Source organism: Lactuca serriola, chromosome 2 (genome assembly GCF_051521515.1).
Source record: "Lactuca serriola cultivar US96UC23 chromosome 2, Lser_US96UC23_V15, whole genome shotgun sequence".
NCBI classification, from domain to species: domain Eukaryota; kingdom Viridiplantae; phylum Streptophyta; class Magnoliopsida; order Asterales; family Asteraceae; genus Lactuca; species Lactuca serriola.
In genome coordinates this window covers 42,263,573-42,269,572 of record NC_136409.1, presented here as the reverse complement: position 1 = coordinate 42,269,572, position 6,000 = coordinate 42,263,573, and positions in this window count along the sequence as shown.

Sequence of the window (6,000 nt, the reverse complement as noted above, 5' to 3'; positions counted from 1 at the left end):
ATGCTTCAAATGTGGAAAGCCAGGGCATTATGCCAACGACTGCACTTTCACCAAGGGATTGTCCGAAAAAGAAGGAAGCATCGAGACCCAACATTCCGCCAAAGCCAAAGGCGAGAGCATTCCAGATGACACTGGAAGCTGCTAAAGATGAAGCTGATGTCGCTTCAGGTACCTTTCTCGTTAACAAATTGACTGCCCAAATTTTATTTGATTCTGGAGCCAACTACTCCTTTATATCGCATGAATTTGGTAGAAAACTAGCTTTGCCTGTTGATAGACTAGATAATGCCTTATTAGTCGAAGTTGCTAGTGGCAAGTTTGTACCTGTTAGCCATCGTATGAAAAACATCTTAATTGATCTGAATGGAAATAAGTTCCACGAGGAATTATTGCCTATCGAACTTAACGGTTTCGACATCGTTTTGGGAATGGATTGGCTTAGCGCCAATGATGCCGAAATTTTATGCAAGAAGAAAATAGTGAAAGTGAACCCGCCTGGGAAGGAATCCTTTATGGTGTATGGAGATAAACGCAGAGTAAATTCTGGGATCATTTCTCTAATGAAAGCCAGAAAATGTTTGACCAAGGGGTGTACATCATACTTAGCATTCGTGATCGACGCTAAGAAGGAAAAGAAGGTGATGCAAAATATTCCTGTTGTGTGTGATTATCCGGAAGTATTTCCCGAAGATCTTCCTGGATTACCGCCCGATCGACAAGTAGAATTTCGTATCGACTTGTTGCCCGAAACAATGCCAATTGCAAAAGCACCTTATCGATTAGCACCGACGGAGATGAAGGAGCTAATGATGCAACTTCAGGAGTTATTGGACAAAGGTTTCATTAGACCTAGTTCATCACCCTGGGGAGCTCCGGTGTTATTCGTAAAGAAGAAAGATGGAAGCATGAGGATGTGCATTGATTACCGAGAGCTGAATAAGGCAACAATAAAGAATAGATATCCGTTGCCGAGGATTGATGACCTATTCGATCAGCTGCAAGGTTCCAGTTATTTTTCAAAGATCGACCTAAGGTCAGGATATCATCAGCTGAAAGTAAGGGAGCAGGATATAGAGAAGACCGCATTCAGAACGCGATATGGACACTATGAGTTCTTGGTTATGTCATTTGGACTAACCAATGCTCCAGCAACATTCATGGATTTGATGAACAGAGTTTGTAATCCGTTCCTTGATAAATCTATGATAGTGTTCATAGATGACATTCTGATTTATTCAAAAAGCCAAGAGGAGCATGGCAAACACTTACGAGAAGTGTTAGAAGTCTTGAAGAAGGAGAAGTTGTATGCGAAATTCTCCAAATGTGATTTCTGGATTCGTGAAGTCCAATTTTTGGGTCACGTGGTCAACCAAGAAGGGATAATGGTTGATCCAGCGAAGATCGAAGCTGTGATGAAGTGGGAACAACCGAAAAGTCCCACGGAGATCCGAAGCTTTTTGGGATTAGCCGGATATTACCGAAGGTTTATCCAAGGCTTTTCTTCGATCGCTAGTCCATTAACAGCTTTGACCCACAAAGGAGCTACTTATGCTTGGAGTGATAAGCATAAAGAAGCATTCGAGAGAATAAAGAAGAAACTATGCGAGGCACCGATACTTTCTCTACCCGTTGGGTTTGAAGACTTCGTTGTTTATAGCGATGCGTCTGGGGTTGGATTGGGTTGCTTTTTGACCCAAAGGGATAAGGTGATCGCATATGCGTCTCGACAGCTGAAAGAGCACGAAAAGAACTACCCGACTCATGATTTGGAGTTGGCAGCGGTAGTTTTCGCACTGAAAATATGGAGGCATTACCTCTATAGCACGAAGTGCAAACTTTTCAGTGATCATAAGAGTCTCCAATATCTCTTTAGTCAGAAAGAATTGAATATGAGGCAACGACGCTGGCTGGAATTACTTAAGGACTACGACTGTGAGATACTTTACCACCCCGGTAAGGCCAATATTGTTGCTGATGCTCTCAGTCGGAAGGTCAATCTTGAAAAGAAAAGGCCAAGAGCGTTGAGAATTGAAGTTGTCTCGACTATTTTGGAAAGTATAAAGAAAGCTCAAAGCGAAGCTTCTGAGAAAAATGACCGAAAGGAGGAACGTTTGGGCAAAACGTTGGTGTTCGGTGTAAACAGTCACGGACTGAAGGTGTTCCAAGATCGGATTTGGATACCTAAGACAGGAGGAGTCAGGGATCTTCTGATGGAAGAAGCTCACAAAACCATGTACTCGATTCATCCCGGTAGCACAAAAATGTATAGGGACCTGAAACCCTATTATTGGTGGCCGACGATGAAGCTCGACATCGCGAAGTATGTGGCCGAGTGTGTGACTTGTGCAAGAGTCAAGGCACAACATCAGAAACCATACGGGAGTTTAGAACCATTACCTGTGCCTATGGGTAAGTGGGAAGACATTGCTATGGATTTTGTCACTAAACTGCCCAGAACAAAAAGTGGTCACGACATGATTTGGGTGGTCGTCGATCGATTCACTAAGAGTGCGCATTTCATAGCAGCAAAGGAGAAATGGACTATGGAAAAGCTTGCGAATTCTTACGTGAAGGAAATTGTGAGGCTTCACGGTGTTCCGTTAACAATTGTGTCGGATCGTGATAGTCGTTTCACCTCACGATTTTGGAAAAGTCTACAAGAGGAATTGGGTACCAAGTTGTGTTTAAGTACAGCTTACCATCCGCAGACTGATGGTCAGAGTGAAAGAACGATACAAACACTTGAAGATATGCTGAGAGCGTGTACCTTGGAATTCCTAGGTAATTGGGATGAACATTTACCTTTGGTAGAATTTTCCTATAATAATAGTTTTCACTCGAGCATAAAGATGGCACCTTATCAAGCATTGTATGGACAGAAGTGTCGTACGCCGTCTTGTTGGCTTGATTATGGGGAAAAGCAGTTTATGGGACCGGAGATAGTCCATCAAACGGCTGAAAAGTTGAGGATAATTAGGGAAAGAATGTTAGCAGCTCAGGACTGTCAAAAGAGCTATGCTGACAAAAAGCGAAGAACGATGACTTTTGAAGTTGGAGATTCGGTTTTGCTTAAAGTCTCGCTGTGGAAGGGACTTATAAGATTTGGTAAAAGGGGAAAGTTAAGTCCAAGGTTTATTGGACCGTTTAAAGTTCTTCAGAGGATTGGGAACCAAGCTTACAAGCTCGAACTACCAGAAGAACTGAATGGAATTCATAGCACTTTCCATGTGTGTTATTTGAGGAAGTTCACGGGAGAAGTTCCCGACATAATTCCACTTTCGTAGTTGAGGATCGATGAGAACAAAAGGTTGATTGAGGAACCGGAGGCAATGTTGACCGAAAGACTAAGAAATTGCGATGTAAGATGGTTGAGTTAGTGCTTGTCCAATGGAAACACACGAATGGGCCAAATCTCACCTGGGAGACGGAGAGTGACATGATGAGTCGCTATCCGCATTTGTTTGCTGGTGTGTGATTCCGGGGACGGAATCATTCTAAGGTGGGGAGAATTGTAACGCCCGTGTTTCTGGGATTGCCATTTTTAGCAATGTAATAGTCTAGGTTAACCTTTGTAACCCCAATTTGAAATAATAAAAATGTATTATTTGTGAATTATGTGAATTATGTGATTTATGTGTTTATTTTCTTAATTATTACAATTTAATGAATTAAGAATAAAATAAGCGTCAAAATTAAAGTGTGAGATAAGCCCGATATCTTTGCATAAAGTTGTAGTAGTTGAAACAAGGATTCTGGAGATATAAGGAATGCCAAAATCCGAGTTATAACGAAGAAGTTATGACCTGTCGAAGTTTCGCGACAGAACCGGCACGACGTCGAGTGACGTAAAAATATGAATTTAAGATAGAGCGATATTTAGCCTTAGCGATCTGAACGAAAGTCGTAGATTTCGTTAAACCGAGAACGTGCATAAAAGGAACGCCCAAATCTGACTTCGTATAAGGAAGTTATGATTTTTCTAAGTTTCGACGTGGCAGTATGCAGCCCGAATACTCGATTTGAGATCGAGCGGTTTTTTAGCCGAAACAATCTAAATGAGAATCGAAGATCTCGTTGTTAGTAGCAAAACGATGAAAAGTTAGGCGAGAACGGACGTCAGACGAAGAAGTTATGAATTTATAACGAAGTTTTTCTGTCCCGGCCTTCTAAAAATAAATAATAAAAATAAAAGTCAAAATTAGCCGACGGAGTCTAAATGAAAGTTGTAGAGTATGGTCTGACCTTCGCGTGGATATAAAGAACGTCGAAAACGGAGCTCGTATGCGAAAGTTACGCAATTTAGAAGTTCGACGAGTCAATTACGCCCCGCGTACTCAGGCGGATGCAAGTTGCCTGACCAATACTCGAGTGCCACAGATCGACGCATGCAGTGACATCAAAGTACGCCCCGCGTAACCGAGTACGCACCGCGTACTGAGTACGCCCTACGTAATTTGAGATTACGCCCCGCGTAATCCCAGACCCTCAGCCTATAAATAGAACTCGAAATCAGCCATTTTCTCTTGTTCAAACTCTTCCCCCTCTCTAAGTTTTGCCTCGATTTGCGTGCCAATCATATCCCGAAGCCCCGGTATCATTCACGAGCCCCGAAGCAAGATCCGAAGCCCCGAGGATCCCGAAGAGCGTTATTCCCGAGCCAAAGCTCTGCCCGCGAGGAGTTCGGTTTTGGTGAAGATCTTCCAGATCTACGGAGAGATACTACTTCTATAAGCCGTAGTGCTGTCGGATCATCTTCTGATCAAGTGAGTGTATAGTCCCCTTTCAATACGCGATATTATACAAGTAATTTTTAAACGTATTTAAGAATACGGGATGTGAATGTGTAGTTATTTTCTTTCCAACGCAATATTATGAAGTATTTAATATATAAATATTTTGTGGTTATATGTGTGAATGTATATTCACTCTCTTCTATCTCATAGATCTAATATATTCTCTATGAAATACGTGTTATGTGTGTATGCCTCATCTGTTATGTGGAATATGTATTGATTAAAGCATGCTATACAGGTTTTATAAACAATGTATAAAAATGTATATTTTTTTTTATCTACTAATATGTTGGGTAGAACATGGGTAGATAATTGGTGTGAAATAAACAGATGAGAGGCCTCGGTGTTATTGGTGTTATTCTAGTCATTCAGCAGAGTATGGATGACGACCACGGACTATTCTAGACTGTCCTGTGGAACACTAGCAGGCTCATTACCTGTAGGTGTTGTGAACGACGTGTTCACCGGTGTACTCTATCCCCCACATGGTTGCCTTTAGGACACTTATTGTTGAGGAAGCCCCTCTGCAGTAATGTCCGTCCCGATGAAAATCCTGAAATAAGTTCCTTATAATAGACGTTATTTTTAGGAACGTAAGGTGAGGATAACGGGAATGGGTAATCGGGTTTATTGTTGATTGTTGTAATTAAATATAATTATTGTGGGTTTGAAAACCCTATATGCTCATCAGGCTCCCAAGCCTGACCCACTCAGTTTATTTGTATTGCAGGAAGTGGCGCAAGAGCTTAAGATGGGCGAATCATCAAGTTGTTTTGTTTACAAGTCTGTATATGTATATATTTGTTGAACGACTTGTGATGTTATCGTTTATGCTTTATGATCTATATCGGAACATGACATCCCGACTTTTGATTATGAAATGAAATCATATTTCTATATGAAATGTTTTGATAAATATCTATTTTATCATGTTTTGTTTTTGGGAACAAATTCCGCATCTCTTTTAAAATCAAACGGATTTACTCTGAAAATGTTTAAAAAGCATAAATGAAATCGGTCTTTTCTGGCCGAGATTTTGGGGATGTCACAGTTGGTATCAGAGCATTAGTTTAAGCGAACTAGGAATTTGTTGGATTTCTAGACTTAAACTTAGTATGCTAACTGGAGATTGTGAGATGTGTGTCTGATAAATTTTAGACACGAGCACTAGTTTATTTTAGGAAAGTTGCCTAAAATGCTTTTATGT